Below are 18,013 nucleotides of genomic sequence, written 5' to 3'. Positions count from 1 at the left end.
TCCCTCTCATACTCAGAGGCCTCAAGCCTAAGAACTCTCTTCTTCTGGCCTCTAAGTATACATGACTAATATATTTCTTCTTGAACTCAGCCAAGAAGAAATCCCAGGTAAGCACTATCGGCGTTACCACTTTAAACACTATAACCCACGACTGGTAGGCATCTTCCTGTAGTAACGACAGAGCACACTCCAACTGCTACTCTGGTGTGTAGTGTAGCTACTGCAATACCCTCTCAGTCCGCTCTAGCCAATGCTCAGTAGTGGCTGGGTCATCTTCCTTCTTACCCTTAAAGTTGACGACCCCACACTTTCTCAACCTCTCTAGTGAGGACCTCTGTATAGGCTGTGGCTGTGGCTGTGATATGGCTCCGGTAACCTAACAGAGCATCTGAGTCATCTGCTCTAAAAATGCCTACTGTGCCTGTTAGTAGTATGCCCTAGAGCATATCATTTTGTATGTATCTTATACATATTTTTATTAATAAAAGACAATTACACTTTTCTGTTTACATAATCTATTTATGTGTAATTGAAAAGGTCCATTGATATTTTGTTAGAAATTCTATTCTTAAGTTGTTAGGAATATGAGTGACAGTATTTCTAGCACAAAGTATCATAAATTGGTTCACAATTGAGGATACTTCACAAATTACATGACTTATCCAGAAAGATTGTAATCATGTTTGTTTCCAAAGTATTAATATGAGATATTAATAAGTTGGAGTGGTGAGTCTCATGCCACATAATAAACATGATAGGCACTTATATATGATAAGTAGGTCGAACCAATAACGCTTATGACAAGCACGTGGAGTTTACTCTTGTCAATGCATTATCATATATCATATCAGTGCATATAATCTTTAGACCTGAGATAACACAACCAGCGTAAAAATTTCGTCACACCCTATGATATGGATTCAAATGATATAAACGTTGGGGCGTCCTCTACTAACGACGCTACAGTGTAGTGATAAATATGCAAGGGTGTAGGGCGTTCACAGCGACGCGCCATGCCGGTGTGGTGTTAAGTGAGCAAGGGTTCCCACATCATGGACGGGTGTGGGTAAAGAAGTTAGTCCATAGGACAGATAATAGAACAAATAGTGGAACAGAACACAAGATAGACATAGAAAATAATAGAAGATATCATAGAAGGAGACCAATTAGGAAGGAGCAGGATAGGAGGAGGATCAGGGTTGGTACTTGGAATGTTGGATCACTTACAGGAAAATTAATGGAGCTTGTGGATACCTTGGAAAGGAGAAGGGTGAATATTGCTTGCATTCAGGAGACTATATGGGTAGGATAGAATAGTAATGTTGTGGGTTATTCAGGGTACAAATTGTGGTTTTCCGGAAAGGAGAGAATTATGATCGGAGTGGGTATATTCATAGACAGGACATTGAAAGACGCAGAGTAGTGAAAAGAGTAGGAGATAGAATTATACTAGTAAAGCTAGTACTAGACGGAGAAACAATAAATATAGTTAGTGCTTATGCCCCACAAATAGGACTAGAGAGAGTAAACAAAGGTTTTGGGAAGATATGGATGATTTAATGCAAAGCATACCGAATGAAGAGAATGTTTTCATTGGTGGAGATTTGAATGGACATGTAGGAAGTGATAGGCAAGGTTATGAGAATGTTCATGGAGGTTTTGGTTTTGGCAAATAAATGAGGAGGGAAAAACCATCCTGGATTTTGCTTTCGAATACGACCTAATACTAGCAAATACCTAATTTATAAAAAGAGAGTCACATTTAGTGACTTTCAAAAGTGGGCAACTTCGAAGTCACATCGACTTCCTCTTAACCAGGAAGACACATAGCGCGCTATGCAAGGATTGCAAGGTCATTCCAGAGAGGCTTTAACAAGTCAACATAGGTTGGTGGTCTTGGATGTCAAGTTTAGGAACAATTCAAGTAAGGTCGGAAGAAATAGTGTAGCTCGAACAAAGTGGTGGGAGTTCTAAGGAGTAAAGCAAGTGAAGTTCAATAATGAGCTTCTTGAGTCAGTATGGAAGCTAGATATGGAGGCCAATGATATGTGGATACAGATGGCATCAAAGATTAGAGAAGTAGCTAGAAAAGTACTTGGAGAGTCTAAGGACATGGACCACCCTCAAAAGAGAGATGGTGGTGGAATGAGGAAGTACAAAAGGCGTGAAGAGAAAAAGGGAATGGTATAAGAAATTACCTAAATGTGATAATAATGAGGCATATGAACAAGACAAGATAGCAAAGAAAGAGGCAAAAAGGCGATTAGCCAAGCAAGAGCACAGGCTTTTGAAAAGTTATATGAGAAACTTGGAACTAAAGAAGGGAGAAAGATATTTATAGATTAGCAAGGAGTAGAGAAAGGAAATGTCAAGATCTCAATCAAGTTAGGTGCATTAAGGATAAAGAAGGAAAAGTGTTGGTGAAAGATGAGGACATTAAAGAAAGATGGAGAAATTATTTTAATGATCTCTTTAATAATAGTCAAAATGGAAATAGCGTGAATATAGATTATAGAACAATAGAAAAGAATGTAAATTATACTAGAAGGATTAGATCTTTAGAAGTAAAGGAAGCACTTAAGAGAATGAAAGTAGGTAAAGCCTGTGGACCCGATGAAATACCAATTGAAGTGTGGAAGTATTTGGGAGATATGGGAGTGGCATGGTTAACTAAATTATTTAATAAGATTCTAAACTCAAAGAAAATGCGATGAATGGAGGAAGAGTATTTTAGTACCTATTTTTAAAAATAAGGAGACATACAGAGTTGCTCAAACTATAGGGGAATTAAACTCATGAGCCATACTATGAAGTTGTGGGAGAGAGTTGTGGAGTATCGACTACGTCATGATACTTCTATCTCTCTCAATCAATTTGGTTTCATGCCTGGTCGTTCAACTATGGAAGCGATCTTTCTCATTAGAAGCTTGATGGAGAAATATAGAGATGGGAAGAAAGATCTACACATGGTTTTTATTGATTTGGAGAAGGCTTATGATAGTGTTCCAAGAGAGGTTTTATGGAATGCGTTAGAACAAAAGAGGGTATCTATTAGGTACATACAAGTATTGAAAGATATGTATGAAGGAGCAACTACTATTGTGCGAGGGGACACAAGAGATTTTCCGATCTCAATTGGATTACACCAAGGATCAGCCATAAGTCCTTACCTTTTACATTAGTTTTAGATGAAAACATATACAAGAGAGTATTCCTTGGTGCATGATGTTTGCGGATGATATTGTTGATAGATGAGACACGAGAAGGAGTCAATAGGAAGCTAGAACTTTGGAGAAGTACTCTAGAGTCAAAGGGTTTTAAGTTAAGTAGAACGAAGATGAATACATGCATTGCAAGTTCGGTGAAGGCCAAAGCGGTGATAGGGAAGGAGTTAGTTTGAATGGAGTGGCACTGTCCCAAAGTAATCACTTTAAATATCTAGGCTCCTTCAAGTAGATGGGGGATGTGAGGAGGATGTTAGTCATAGGATTAAAGTCGGATGGATGAAGTGGAGACGTGCCACGGGAGTTTTATGTGATCGTAAGATTCCCAATAAATTAAAAGGAAAATTTTACCATGCTATATGGTAGTGAGTGTTGGGCACTGAAAGAGTCGTATGCATCTAAGATAAGAGTTGCAGAGATGAGAATGTTAAGGTGGATGAGTGGTCATACTAGACTAGATAAAGTCCGTAATGAAAGTATTAGAGAAAAGGTAGGAGTGGTGCCAATTGATGATAAGTTGAGAGAAGGGAGATTGAGGTGGTTTGGTCATGTGAAGCGTAGACATACGGAGGCTCCAGTTAGACAAGTAAAGCACATTAGGCTAGAGGATAGAAAGAAAAAAAGGGGTAGACCTAAATTGACTTGGAGGAGAGTAGTACAGCATGACTTAGAAGCATTACACATTTCTGAGGATTTAACCCAAAATCGTTCAGAGTGGAAAAAGCGAATCCATATAGCCGACCCCAAATTTTTGGGATAAAGGCTTAGTTGAGTTGAGTTGAGTTGAGTTGTATAAGTGGTTTGAGTTTGATACTGCTTTCATACTCGTACTGTGTATGGGTATACGGGCATGTGTTGGCTCTTACTAGTTATATATTGAGATAGGTGTTGATCAAGATGGGATCCGTTACCCTAAGTAAATAGGGATAAAATCCTATGTTCATTTAATTGTTCTTGATGATTCAAGTTCCTAGCTAGGACAGATAGACTTAGCTAGAAAGGAGTTTCTGACAAGAAAGTCTGATTAATCAAGAATTGGAATTAAAAGAGAATATAACATTCATAGCATATGGAGTTTGACATTAACCATGACTTTAGCTAGAATTGGAATTTTGTAACGGAGAGATCTTAGTGCATGGTAACATATGATTAAAGGTTCATTTAAGGTATTCCTTATTACTGATTGGGTGGCGATAGCATGCTATGCTAGGTGTCAACCATGGTCTATGAGATGCCTAAAAAGAGTAAGAGAAATCATTTACGGTAAGAAAGAGTTCTAATGATATTAAGAGTTAATATCATTTCTCATTGCCAATTAGTAATGAACCTAGTAAGTCACACACCTACATAAGTTAATCACCAAGTAAAATCTAATTTAATTGATTAATTAAAGAGTTTAATTAATCAATTAAATAGGTTTGATTTGCAATGAGATTACAAAGTCCCTAGCATGACTTGAAACCAAATCTAGGTTATTAGATTTATAATATAAATTAAATTTATATTTAAAGAGTTTAAATATGAATTTAATTGTGAAATTAATTAATAGAGATTAATTAATTAATCAATTTATATTTGACATAAATTAATTTGAAGGAGAAATTATAATTTTGGGTTAAGAACTCAAAATTATACATAAGGGCAAATTGGACTTTTCACATAGTGACACGTGGCACCATGCTAGCTTGCCACTTGTCTTCCAATCATAAAAGATGATTAAATGAAGATTAAATCTAGCTTTGACAAATGGCTTGATGTGATTAGGTCTTTTAAAAGCAAGATTAAATCCTAGCATGACATGTGGCAATGCATTTAAGTCATTTTGTCTTAAAAAGGTGAAAAAATTTACTTATCTTCTTCCTTAGCCGTATGGGACAGTAACCATGACTCCCTCTCTTCTTTATTTTCTTCTCAATTAATTCTTGAAGACAAGCCTAAATTTCTTCTTGAATGAATTTGCTAGAAAGAGTTTCTAGTGCACCCACATCCATTAACTCTCACCAAAGCAAACCCATCTCATTCCAATTGGTTGGTAAGCAAAAAAAGAGAGCTTTAGGGCTACCATTGGTGGACCTTAGTGTGGTTGTGGTGGACAAGCTAGAGGGGCAATATTTGGAGCCCTAGGAGCACCCAAAAGGAGTAAGAAAGATTGATTCAGCACCTTAGAGGTTAGTTAAATTCAATTCTTCCATTAGCTAGGGTTTAATATATTTATGGTTAATTCTCAATCTTAAATGGCAAATGAACTTCTAATGTGTGCCAAAAGTGTGATTTGGTATGCTAGAGGGCATTAGAAGTTGTATAGGTTCATAAGGTATTTGGTATGTTATGCATGTAACCTAGAATAATTTTGAAATTCAATGTTCTAATGGCCCTAAATCCATGCTTCCATGCATTTAGTGTAACAGCCCTCACTCGTCTACAGTGTAGCCGAGTAAGGTGTGCTACATTCGGTGCCAGAGCACCCTATTTTATCCTGTCTTATACTAAATTTATTTATTTATATTGTCTTACGTCTAGTAAATTTTTTTTTATCACATTTTTTTTATGGAGACCTAGACAAAGTCTCCTCTGCTTTTATTAATGCATGGTGGGTGTCACTATTTACCTGTTAAAAACAAATTATATCCATTTCATTTTCCTTAAACCATGTCATATCATTACAATGCTTACCATTGAAAGTAAATAAAATACTTTATTACATTCATATAAACTCAAGTACAATATTTACAATTTTATTTGCAATCACAAAATGACTTATACTATTTACTTATATACAATAACCAAAATGCAAAATTTTACTATACATGAGCCCTACCAAAATAACAGTCTAAGGTGACAACCACTCTGTAGCAGATCTGATTAGAATCCTATCTAGCACTACTGCTACTGATGATGCTGCTGCTACTACTCTCCAGTACCTATGCGATGGAAAAACCAACGCACTAAGCATAATGCTTAGTGATGCATAAAATAAAGGAAAAATAACTAAACAATTCAAAATAATTATTCTATGTGTAATTTCATAAGTTTCTAAGTTATTTACATATTTTATGAAATTTTGGGAGCAAGTAAATTATTATGATCTTCTTTGGTCATTTATGTCATTTTCAATCTCATTGCTCATCTCTATGATGTCTTCATGTAATTATTTAAATTTAAGACTTATTATTCATATCTGTGCCCAAGTAACCTATAACAAACTATAAAGACTGGATGCACGGGAGTATACTAGTTAAACATCCATATGTCTAACATATATCTGTCATGTCAGGCACAAGGCCAGCGGACAGACATAAAGCCAGAAATAAAATTAGACACAATGGCTAATGGCCGGCATAAAGCCAGTAGAACAACCATCTTAGACATATATTGTCTATCAATGATTATTCCTATGGGTAGTACTACAATCTGTTGTCCCTAATTGGTATACCAATCGATCCACGCTATATAAATAAGTCTAGGTGTACTTTAGGCAAAATAGAGTTATTAAGTATTTATAATTTCATATTATGTGCTAATTGTATTTAATAACATTTTTATGTTACTTATGATGGGAAACATAAGTCCCACATGCATATTTATGTCACTTTTATGTTTAACAATTCATTTTGATTAACTTCATATCATATAATAAGTCATTTTATGAACCTTTCTCAAGGTCCAGATTTGATGTCTTAAGTTCACCTAACAAATTGGTCAAGGTATGGCCACTTTTTGGTCACACTTCCTTCATGGAAGTTGTTCTTCTATGTCTTTTCTTTGTTTTCCTTTTTGATTCATGTCATTTGAAATTTTATAACTCAAGTTATGCTCAAATAACCATAACTGGTTCATGGTCTCATTCTGGGTCCAGATTCAGGCAGATTCTGGAGTGGAATTTTTCTAATTAATTGGACATGTTACAACCACTTTTAATGTAACACTCCTATTTGCATAGCCTGATATATTTTACTGTTTCGGTGACTGGTATCGGTCCGGACAATTAAGGGGATTAGAATCACATCTAAGACAATTAGATAAGCCTTGAACACAAATAATTAGTAATTGCCAAATAGTTAAGTATAAAGAAGAAAAATAAAGCACAAGAAGTTAAATGAGCCGGGAGTTACAGCGATGGGTGACCTTCTCGGGAAGTGATTGCGAGGTCAGTCTTAACTCAAATTTTGAACCTAAAAATATGACGCTGCGGTCTTTAGGACTAGTGCGAACACAGTGGAAGAGAGAAAATCACAAAAAAGAGTTGTTAAGCAGGTCAAATAATTAGGTCAGGGATCCGGAAGAAATATCGAATAACTTGCAAACCGGATTGAACCAGCGAGAGACAATTTGGTCAATTCACCCTTAGAGCTGACTCCTGACCTAACTATCCAATAAAATCGGAGAAAAGAAAATTTTGGGATCAGGAATTAAATTAAAGAACTAATGGAAAAATAAATACAAAAGAAAAAGAAAAAAAGAAAAAGTTTATGATATCATCCATGACACAATAAATATTATTTTTTAAAATTTGAAAATTGGGAGATAATGCAACATAAAAAGGAACCAATAAAAATTAAAAGAAAAGAAAATTCATTTTTTTTCCCTTTCTTCTTCTTCTAGTCGATTCCATCATCTCATCTCTCTCTCTTTTTCTTCCTTCCTCCATGGAAGCCCACCTGATGGGTGTCGAATTCACCAGAAATTAAATTAACTGAAATCACCAAGTATGAAATATTTTCTGCAGTAAGTGGTGAATCCAGGTCGAACCCTAGAGACTGAATTATTAAATTTCGTGCGCTTGTGTAATGGAAAAGAAAGGTTGTGGGGAGGGGGTTAATTCACAATCCAAAGAAGAAATAAAAAATCAGAAATTAAGAACTAAAATTAAATATGAAACTCTCGAATTAAACAAACTTCAGTCTAAGGTAATTCTCATTCCATTGCATTGATTTAATCATGGACAAAAGAAATACAATTATATCTTATTGAATACTTAACGTAGATTTACCAAACAGCGAGGTAAACCCTGACTTCCCTATACTCATCAATTTGAGCCCAGCACTCTTATTGACTCTAATTATTAACTGAGTTAGTATTAAGCAATCCTCATCAAATTAATAACTGCTTTAAGAAAAGGAAGTAGTTAAGCTGAACAATAATTTATGAAGCATAAATCATTTAATCCACCCTATTGTTTCCTTAGGTTATTATCGAAAACTTGGATCATAATCAATAAAACCTAATTGCTACTCATGTTCAATCTTACACAACAATTACGGATTATGAAGATGAACTAGCAATTGATCAAATCAAACAATTAACTAATAGGCCTTTTTAGCAAATCATTCAATAGATCAAAAACAATTAGATCAGAAAACAATAGATATTTAAAAAGAAATAAATTAAATTAAGAACCTGGTCTTATAAATCATACATAAGAACTTGAATCCATTGAATTGAATTAAAAACTTAGCCACTTATGTTCATGGCTTATAGAAAAATAAAATAAAGAAATCTAAAGAAGAATTCTAAAAGACGAATGGAGAGGCTGCTGAATGGTGTCGATGGAGAATGAAGGTCTGAATTGGGATGCCTTTAGCTGCTGCCCAAAGACGTATTTATACTAAAAAAACCTAATCCCAAAGATAGGAACCAAACCAAACTAGGAAAGGTTTTGAAATTCAAGATACAGATTTTCAGCCTGCATTCACGTTTTTGGAATCAAGGCAGATTTTCAGTAACTTTCTTTCCAAATCTGCCTCTGCCCTCTTCAGGAAAGTTGTATCTCTATTTCTTATCTTTCCAATGGGTACTCATGGACCCAAATCCGAGGTCTACAGCCCAAGTTAGGGCCCAAAAATCGAGACTGGTTCAGTCAGACAGTCCAGCCCATTGTGATGACTTCATTGCCATTTTTGACAATTAAAATGGCCTCATCTCGTGTCTAGCCCTTCATAGAAGTTGTAGAGGTAGCTCTTAAAGTTCAATTGGGCTTGGCCTTGCTTCATTTGGATGTCTGAAACTCCAGATACAAAATAAATACTGAAACTGGTTGTGACCCATCGAGTCTGGGCTTTTGCAATAGATCCATAGCTCATTTTGTCAACCTTGGAGACTGATTTGGGCTTTGGTCCCTCGTTATCATTTGAAGTCTCTATCTTAGCTTTTCAATGGATTAAACAACAATCAATTTGGAGACCCACAATGTGACACCCTCTACCCGTCTACAGTGTAGCCGAGCAAGTTATGTCACTCAGTGTGTCGGAACATCAATTAATGTTTCAATTTCAATTAATCCCTTTTTATTCATTTATTTACAATTTTTTTTTGATAAATCTAAATTTTTCCGCAAATTTTATAGAAAATCCGGCAGAGTGCCGGCTATAAATTGGAAAACAGTTCTTCTGAACCTGTTTAAAAACACTTCCAATAATATCATCATATTATTCTCAGTCAACCTCCAATATATTCTCAATTCACTTCAATATCTCAAAATTTACATTCATCTCATATCATACCAAATTCAATGAGAAATACTCATATTTATTTCTGAACACAGTTCATAGATAATTACAGCAAAAATATGATTACATGAGTTTATAATGTACATAACAAAAGTTTACAAAATACAAAATATCAAAATATCAAAATATCCCAGATGGCCTAATGTCCTACCAAATGCACTGCAATGTGAGGTGACTCTGAACTCTGAGTGCAGATATGAAGGCTCACCCAGTGTGCGGCCTGCTGGACTCCCCAGCTGTGTCTCCAGTACCTGCATCAGTGGCAAAAGCGACGCGCTAAGCAATTCTGCTTAGTGGTGACAATATAAAAAAAATGAAATAAATTATGCAAAATGTATGTTTACATTTATGGGTAGACTTAGTTTTTGATATTTATTGCAGTGTTAGTCGATTTAAGTTAGGTAAGATTTATTAACATTGCCCGAGTAACCTAACTTAGTCAACTGGACTAGATAAACGGGTAAACTGGCACTGGGTACTAAGTACCTCGGACCATCACACCATCGGTCACATTGTGTCTTCCGGTGTGCAACAGAACAGCTAATAAGTTGTAATAATTATCGGGGATTAAACCCAAGTATAACAACTCAATATCATAGCCAAAGGCTATTATGTCACAGAATGGCATGGGAAGCCATGAAATACAGAATGGCATGAAGCCATATGCGATCGCTAACAGAACCCTATTGGCATGCCAAACTATCCAACCAATCACATTAGGCCTACTAGGGCATTTAACACTTTTTATTTGTGTAATTCTTTGAAATTGAAATTTTTATGACTACTATTCATTTCACTAGTCAACCAAAATGTTGACTTTTGCATTGATAATAGGTAAATTCATTTAATTATCATCAATAAACTACATTTTGCATTTAAAACTTGTTGGTATTGGTTGCCAATACCATCTCTAAGCTTAATGATAATTAGACAAAAATTTCAGTTTTCATGCTTTGTCTTTACTGTTCCATTAGTCATATTTTCAGTGGAAATTTGGAAAAGTGATCAACATGAAAGTTGTTCCTTATTTTGTCTAGATGAATTTCTTATTTTGAATCACTCCATTTGGAGTTTTGTAGCTCAAGTTATGGCCTAAATACCATAACTGGCCGGATTGGATAGATTCCAAATTTCTGGGCAAAACTGGTTCTGCCAGATTTGGTGACTCAAGTTTGGTTGGCAATTTGACTAGGTTATGGTCATAATTTGGGTCAGGTTTCTTCATGAAAGTTGTTGGTATATATGTCACCTTGTTGCTGGTAAAATTTCAGGTCAATTGGACTTTTCTACATTGAGTTATGGCCAAATAACCAAACACTGTTCATTTGGTCATTTTGCCCAGGCAGATTGCAGGTCACCCGGATTAGGGCAAACTTTTGGTCAAGTTAGTTTGGTTTTCTGGGCATGGTTTCTCCATCAAAGTTGTGACATTATGTGTCTAGTTTCATTTCCAATTATCCAAACACCAATTGAACCTCTACAATTTAAGTTATGGCTGTCCAAACAGGCTGGACTCATAGCCAAACCTGCAGGTTACACAAGGCAGCCACTCCAACCTCAAATCCCACAACCCAATTCACTTCATTTCTGGTTCAAACCAAACCAAATGGTCACTAATTGACCATTAAAACCTACTTCCATCATCACAAGATCAAATCTTATTCTTCAACCCAAACCCTAACTCAACAATTTCAAAATCATGCATTTTCATTTTATTTCATCAATCTACTTAGCAAATACATATTGTGGCCAGCCCTAATACCCTTTTAACTTCATTAAATTCAACACCATCAAACCCTAACCATGGCTGCCAAAAATAAGGGATGGCATACCAATGTCTTTCATCAAGTTTCTTTGTCATTTAATCACCAATATAGTGCTTAAACATGAAATTGAATTGAAATTTAAGGTTTTGGTCACTAACCTCTTATGGAATGAGATTTCTCACTTGCTAGAGTTCCTCCTTTCCTTTCCTTTTTGCTCCCAAAAGACTTGCCAAGGTGTAAGAACACTTTTTTGTGTTGCTAGGTTAGGGTTTTGTTGGGTAGAAAGTGGTGGAATCAAGCTTTGAAAAGCTTGGTTTTGGTTAGCTATGGAGGATGTGGTGATGCCAAGAAGAAGAAAGGAGAAGGTCTTCTGATTTTTTTTTCATTTTCTGCCTATTTAGCCTCTTTTAAATAAGATTATGCCATGTGTCAAGTTTTGATTGGTTGGGAGAATTTTAATGACATCATTATGATGTCATTATTCTATTTTCTTTCAATTTCTCACCATTTCTTGTCTATTTAATTTCAATTAAATTTTTAACAACATTTATTCATATTTTATGTCATATAATTCATTTACATAAATGGACAAGTTGGTCAAAAATCATCTCTGAAGACGAAATGACCAAAATGCCCTCCGTTTAGCTTACCGAGCCAAAATTGTGTGTACCGATAGAAAAATTTTTCTAAGTATTTTCTTGGCATTCTAATGCCATAAGAACCTCAATAACCCTTCTCTGGAGTCTCAAAAATTATTTTATAATTTTTCCCCCTGGTCTAGGGCTGCTAACGGCCTTCACCGTCACTTCCCTTTCGGGTTACCCATCCCTGGTGTTTCGGCTCGTTTAGCCTTAGTGTATTTGGTTTCTAAAATTTTTCTTTGATTTTTATGAGCATTATTTAGTTACTTAATAACTCCTCACTCTAGTCTATTTATAATTTCAAACATTCTAGCTGCTCGAACCGACATTGGTCACCGGAACAGTAAACTGTATGGTCTAGCTAAAGTGAGGATGTTACACACAACTTTAGAAACACCTGAAAAATACAGCAAATGTCAAACACTGAAAATTTCTCCATTTAACACAATTATTCCACAACTATCTAAAAATATGTCTAAATGATAAATATATTTTAACCAACTGAATTAAACATAAAAACACACTAAAAACACTAAATGTGATGGGAGTAAAATTAATAAATTATGCACTTATCAAATTCCCCTACACTTATTCCATGGTTGTCCTCATGCATGACTTAAACTCTCAATCAACTCCACTTAGAAGTTCCTTAACTTCACCTTATCACAACATTTTCTAACAAAAGATTAAAAGTTTGAAAGAAGAAGCAAGTAAAGTAATAACCATCATAATAAATTCCATCAACACCATACCAATATATCAACAATTTTCCAACACAAAACAAAAGGCTTGAAATCAATTAAGCTCACACAATTAAAGTTCCATAAAATTTTAAGTCAATACACACCAAAAAACAAGGTTAATTTATCAAGGCACAACAATTATAGCTCTTTGCAAATCTTAGGGGAGATAGAAATGCCTTATATATATATATATATATATATATATATATATATATATATAATTGGTACTTCTCTTTTGTCACAGTTACTTTTTTTATTTTTTTTATTTTTTTTATTTCAACCGTCACCTTCAGAAAAGTACCTTGCGCATATCCTAGCTAGCTTTTGGCCTGAGAATCGACATGGGGTTCATGAAGACCCCTGGTTAGTTTGCTTAACTAAAATAGCGGAGCAATTTTCAAGTTCAACATTTTATTTCCCCCAATTTATGCATCTACATATTATAAAGTGCCCTGATAGATTAAACAAAGTTCTGAAATATGCGTGACACTAGTTTAAAGCTCACATAACTAATCATTTCACTATTAAATCAAGCCTAAATAATTTATGCAGAAAAAAATTGCTCTATGGTATGGAGAAGAAGGAAAATCCATCATTAAAGTTACTATTACCTTGCCTAAAATCTCAAAAATTCAATATAAAATAGAAAAGCCATTTCAAGGACAAAACACTTCTCTCTGAGAGTTAATATAGAATCATGAATCAAGCTTATGAGAATAAATTTTATTTTATTTTTTTTATTATTTTTTTTCTTAACAATTAAAAAGATTGCAGCAACAAATTTCTCCTCCTCCACACTTAAAACTTATATTGTCCCCAATGTAAAGCCCAAATGCAAAAGAAAAGAAAAAAAATGCTAGAAAATAAAATAAAATAAGGGAAAGAAAACAAATTTAATTGTGGCTAACAAGCCACCCATGGATTGCCTCCCAAGAAGCGCTTTTGTTTAATGTTGTTAGCTCGACATGGCAAAACTCCTTAATCCACTGAATGCTTCTGAAAGCCCTCATAAAATGGCTTGAGTTCATGACCGTTGACCTTGAACACTTTGTTAGTTCCTAAACTTTGAATTTCAACTGCACCATAAGGAAACACATTAGCAACAACAAAGGGTCCAATCCAACGAGAACGCAACTTACCAGGCATCAGCTTCAATATGGAATTATACAATAAAACTTTTTGTCCAATCAAAAACTGCTTCCTTAGTTTATCATGAAATGCCTTTGTCTTTTCTTTATAGATCCTAGAATTCTCATAAGCCTTAAGGCGAATTTCCTCTAATTCATGCAAATATGATTTTCTTTCTAACTCATCCTCCATGCTTAACTCAAAATTATCCTACACAAATGTATCAACAACATCAATAGAAAAGACATAATGATTATCAGCAGGATATTTCATAACATCAAAGATATTAAATTTGACAGTCTCTCCATTAAACTCCATAGTTAAGGTACCCTCATCCACATCAATTTTTTTCTTGGCAGTTTTTAGGAAAGGTCTTCCAAACAAAATCAAAGCTGAATTTGATGAGAGAGCACTATCATCCTCCATATCCAGAATGTAAAAATCTGCAGGAAAAATCAATCCTCCAACCTACACCAACACATCCTCAACTACTCCCAATGGGTAAGCATTAGAACGATCAGCTAACTGAATAATGAAACTGGTTTCTTTCAAAGGACCCAAATTTAAAGTTTGAAAAATTGAATTTGACATAACATTAATAGATGCTCCTAAATCTGCCATTGCACTTTCAAATTTAGAATCACCTATTCTGCAGGGAATAGAAAATGAACCTGGATCCTTACACTTAGGGGGTAATTTTCGCTGAATTAATGCTGACACATTTTCCCCCACACTGATCTTCTCATTATTCCTCAACTTGCGCTTTGTAGTGCATAGTTCCTTAAGGAATTTAGCATACTTGGGAACTTGTTTGATTGCATCAAGTAAAGGTATATTTACCTCTACCTTTCTGAAAGTCTCCGAAATTTCTTTCTCTTGTTCTTCTTTCTTATTTTTAGCCAACCTGCATGGGAATGGAGGAAGAACAGAATTATTAACCTTATTTAGTTTAGGTTCAGTATTTACCTCAATTTCATACTCTTTTTCTCCTTGCTTCTTCTTTTTTATTGACTCATATGGAGTCTGATTATCAACTTCTTTCCCACTCCGCAATAGTATCACACTCGCATTTTCTCTGGGGTTCATGACTGTTTGTGATGGAAGCTTTCCAGAACCTTGAGCTTCAAGCTTGCTCACAGATGAAGCTAACTGACCAATCTACCTCTCTATGTTTTGAATGTTATTTCTGGTCTCCTGTTGAAACTGTTGTGTATTGTTAGCCAAAGCCTTAACAATTTCATCAAGTGACATACCTTGATTTGAGGGAGGCAGAGGTGGTTGATTCACTTGTCTTTGCTGCTGATATCGGTTTTGCACCGGTTGATTCCCATAACTCAGATTAGGATGATCTCGCCATCCTGGATTATAAGTATTGGAAAAGGGATAATACCTGTGTTGTGGCTGTCCATAATTTCCTACTGCATTAACATGTTACATTGATTCATCCTCTTGTAATGCAGGACACATGTCAGTAGCATGACCTGAACCTGAACAAATCCCACATAACTTAACAGTTTGTATTTTCCCTACAACCAATTGCCTCACCAAAGATGTTAAATCAGAAATTTGTTTCTCAAGATTAGATGTACTTACCTTATTAACCTTCTTAGGCGCGTGATCCATTCTCATTCCAAACTACTGAGAGTTTGCTGCCATGTTAGCAATCAACCTTCTGCTTCATCTGGTGTCTTGTCAACCAAAGCTCCTCCGCTGGCAGCATCTATCATACTACGGTCCATTGATAGAAGTCCCTTATAGAAATACTGAATCAAAAGCTGCTCACTTATTTGATGATGAGGACAACTTGCACACAGCTTCTTAAATCTCTCCCAATACTCATACAAGCTCTGTCCATTGTACTGCTGGATGCCACAAATTTCTTTTCTTATGTTGGCAGCACGAGAAGCAGGAAAATACTTCTCCAGAAATATCTGCTTCATCCCATTCCATGAGTTGACAGATCTAGAAGGAAGGTAATACAACCAATCCTTAGCTGTGCCCTCCAGTGAGAAGGGAGAAGCTCGAAGCTTGATCTAATCCTCTAAAACTCCTTGAGGTTTCATGCTGGAACACACAACATAAAATTCCTTTAGATGCTTATGTGGATCCTCACCTGCAAGACCATGAAATTTAGGCAACAAATGGATTAGTCCAGATTTCAATTCAAAAGCAACATTTAAAGCAAGGTATTGGATACACAAAGGCTGTTGGTTTAGATTAGGAGCAGCCAACTCTTTTAAGGTTCTAGCAGCCATGGTTTCGTTTTCGAAATTTGACTCTGACTCCGAATCCGAACTTAGCTCCTTTGGAGATTGGACTCCTTCAGATGTACTTGGAATCTGCCTAGCTTGCTTAGCTAATTTTCTCAACCGTTTAGCTATTTTTTCTACTTCTAGATCAAAGATCAACTCACCAAATTGAGAAATTCTTGTCATAAACAAAAAAAATCAAAGTAAAAACAGAAAAATGCCTTAAAACACTAGAAAACAATCGAATTTGGCCTCAAGAGGGTGGGGCCAAGGAATCCTATGGATTGATTGGTCTTGATCAGAGCGTCGTTTTCTTCAAAATAGGTATGGCCACCCTCTAAATTCAACCAAAATCCTTAATGAATAGTAACAATGAACAGTAACACCTTAATTATTTTATATATATATATTTTTTTTCTTTTCCAAAAACCCAAAAATAGCAACAACTCACAAACAAAATTAATAACAGAATATCTAACACCAAAAACACGAAATCAAATAAACTTCAGTCCCCGGCAACGATGCCAAAATTCTTGATGGGTGTTGAATCCACCAGAAATTAAATTAACTGAAATCACCAAGTATGAAATATTTACTGTAGTAAGTGGTGAATCCAGGTCGAACCCTAAAGACTGAATTATTAAATTTCGTGTGCTTGTGTCATGGAAAAGAAACAAAGGTTGGGGGGGGGGGGGGAGAGGGGGGGGGGTTAATTCACAATCCAAAGAAGAAATAAAAAATTAGAAATTAAGAACTAAAATTAAATATGAAACTCTAGTATTAAAAAAACTTCAGTCCAAGGTAATTCTCATTCCATTGCATTGATTTGATCATGGACAAAAGAAATACAATTATATCTTATTGAATACTTAACGTAGATTTATCAAACAGCGAGGTAAAACCCTGACTTCCCTATACTCATCAATTTGAGCCCAGCACTCTTATTGACTCTAATTATTAACTGAGTTGTTATTAAGCAATCCTCATCAAATTAATAACTGCTTTAAGAAAAGGAAGTAGTTAAGCTAAGCAACAATTTATGAAGCATAAATCATTTAATCCACCCTATTGTTTCCTTAGGTTATTATCAAAAACTTGGATCATAATCAATAAAACCTAATTGCTACTCATGTTCAATCTTACACAACAATTACGGATTATGAAGATGAACTAGCAATTGATCAAATCAAACAATTAACTAATAGGCCTTTTTAGCAAATCATTCAATAGATAAAAAACAATTAGATTAGAAAATAATAGATATTCAAAAAGACATAAATTAAATTAAGAACATGGTCTCATAAATCATACATAAGAACTTGAATCCATTGAACTGAATTAAAAACTTAGCTACTCATGTTCATGGCTTACAGAAAACAAAAATAAAGAAATCTAAAGAAGAATTCTAAAAGACGAATGGAGAGGCTGCTGAATGGTGTCGATTGTCACACCCTACCCCTTTGTAAGGCATAACATGATCCCGTAGTATACCTAATGATTTACCAACTTCGTCTACTGGTAACCCATTAAATACACTACAAGGGATTTTAAAACTTTTCTTACTTCTTTTTACAGTGGTGAGCACTATTTACAGGTGTTAAAAATTTTTTTGAACTTAAGTGAAAGAGCTAACACATTTGAATTATTATGAATTTTTATAAAAATTTTGGCGGAGTGCCATCTGTATTTTGAATAAAATAGTTCTTCAAAAACCTGTAAAAAGCACTTCAAATATATTTCTCAATCTCAACTCCAA

At 35.0% G+C, this 18,013-nt stretch overlaps 1 non-coding gene across 1 annotated transcript; it reads left to right on the top strand.

Annotated features, from left to right (window-relative positions):
• Positions 1 to 15,793: 15,793 nt before the first annotated feature.
• Positions 15,794 to 15,900, top strand: LOC131169972 (small nucleolar RNA R71). Its single transcript, XR_009140915.1, has one exon. It is a non-coding gene; the product is annotated as a small nucleolar RNA R71 (small nucleolar RNA).
• The last annotated feature ends 2,113 nt before the right edge of the window (positions 15,901 to 18,013 follow it).

The sequence above is a fragment of the Hevea brasiliensis genome, chromosome 10, assembly GCF_030052815.1.
Source record: "Hevea brasiliensis isolate MT/VB/25A 57/8 chromosome 10, ASM3005281v1, whole genome shotgun sequence".
Taxonomy (NCBI): Eukaryota; Viridiplantae; Streptophyta; class Magnoliopsida; order Malpighiales; family Euphorbiaceae; genus Hevea; species Hevea brasiliensis.
Note: the sequence above shows the minus strand (reverse complement) of the source record. Positions and strands in the feature narration are given on the sequence as shown.